The sequence below is a fragment of the Eurypyga helias genome, unplaced genomic scaffold (genome assembly GCF_000690775.1).
Source record: "Eurypyga helias isolate BGI_N326 unplaced genomic scaffold, ASM69077v1 scaffold3481, whole genome shotgun sequence".
In the NCBI taxonomy this organism is placed as follows: Eukaryota; Metazoa; Chordata; class Aves; order Eurypygiformes; family Eurypygidae; genus Eurypyga; species Eurypyga helias.
This window is the reverse complement of record NW_010232558.1, coordinates 46705-48696: the sequence shown is the minus strand read 5'-3', so window position 1 is coordinate 48696 and position 1992 is coordinate 46705.

Genomic DNA, 1992 nt, shown 5'->3' with positions numbered 1-1992 from the left:
GGGGGTGGTGTGTGAGGTGGGCAATGTGTTGCAGAAATGGACGTGGGGAGCGTAGGGATGGGAGAACTGGGGTGACTGGAAGGCAGCAGGGAAGCACTGGCGGAGCTGGTTTAGGTAAGCCTGCTTCCTGTACTAACACCAGGTATTACATGGACTTCTAGGATGAAACCCGTAAGACTTTGCACCTTACAGATATGAAAAAATTGTTTAACAGAAAGAGGGCAATGGCACAGATCCGAGCTAGGCATCTAATCACGATGCCTAATTTATGACCTCTGGCCCCTTCCAGAGTCGGTAGAGAGCGACAGGCACAGAATCAGTGATGCCTTCTCAGCTTCATTAAACTGGGTACATATTTAAAGTTAAGTACGTGTGCAAAGGCTTTGTTGAATCTGCCCCAACACCTTCCTCCTGGCCCTACTGCCTCTGCAAAGGCTCTCTGCTAACCAAGGTGCTACTCAATACCGGGAGCACAATTTGTTCTGGATGATTTGGAAATACTCGTATCTGGAGCAGGGATAAGTCTTCAGAACATCCCCCAACTCTACACACTCCTTCTAATTATCTATACGCTGTGACATCGCAAGGAAACATGCCTTTTCATACAGATTAAAGCTTATGTTTTTAGCTCCATTTGTACAGGAGGAAGTTTGACCTTGGTAAATATTTACCACCTAGGAAAAGGTACAGTTTGAGTGGCTGCAGGTGAGACAGTTCTTCACTGCTTCGCTGCATACTACAAAGCGCTCTCTGCAGACCAGTCTTTACACAAGGTACTTAAGAAAAACTGTTTTTCTTGCCTGAAAGTACCAAAGGACAGGGATCAAACAAACAAATGAACAAAAGCTTGCAAGTGTAAGTCAAGCAACAATTCCTTCCAGGAGAAAATGGTTTACACCACACAACACAGATGGAACCATGCCATATCCCCAGTACACTCCCCATGACCCACAAGGAACAAAGCAGAAACATTTCCAGCCAAATGGTATTTAATCCATGTTTATTGCCTATTTCCTTGTTTAGACTTCTGAGAAAGTGTTTGGATGGGATTTGGAAAAAGCAGGCATCTAGATTCTCCCTCCCCACTCCCATTCTCACCCTCCTTTGCCTTCTCTTTAAGTGCACAAACACACGCACACAGATCGTTCCAGTAGGCACACAACCCCGTTTCCCACAAATGGGTGCAAAGACAGGCTCAGGAGCAAAGGAAGCATCTGCAGGAGCCTCCTGTTCAGGCAGTGCTGGCAACACACCCCAGTACATCTGCAAGGAACTGGTTTTGTTCTCTGTCTCTGACCAATCCCAAGTCTCAAATCTGAGGCTTTATTACTCAAACCCGACAATCAAGCTGCCCTTTCAAAATACTCTCATTTGTGCTATCTACACAAACAAGTTATTTTTCTTCAAAGCCCTGGGCTTATGTTAAAGGGAGAGTGCTACAAGCTCTTAGCACAGCTGCAATGGACTGAGTCCAGTGGGAGCATCTGAGGAGAAGAGGGGTGTTCCTGTCAATAGGGAGGCCTCACCAGTGCCTGTCAGGAAGAAATCAACAGTGTGATTAGGGCCTTGCCTTCCCTTTGAGCAGGGGGGAGAAAGAAAGTCACCGCTGAGCCATAAAAGAAAGAAAAGGATAGCTGAAGAGGACAGTGAGGTTGCCTTTGGCATGTGGAAATCACAACACGTCTCACCACCCAAGAGATAGTGGAGACTCCTTGCAGAAGTGGCCATTGGAGACTGGCATGGCCTAACCAAACAGGGAAAAGTTGTTCCCCTCGCCTGAGTGCCAGAGTTTCAAATGTCCTGAGCCTGCTCCCAGCCACTTATCTCTCCCCACTCATCACTAACAGACTGACCATTAAATTGGCTTTCATGATGCATCTAACCAAGTTTGGAGGACACTCCACAAAAATAACCCAGGAGAGCAAGACAGGGCCTCCCCTCCAGAGCTGTACCAAAAAGAAAAGCAGTTTTTGTCTTTTGTGTTGTGGTTTA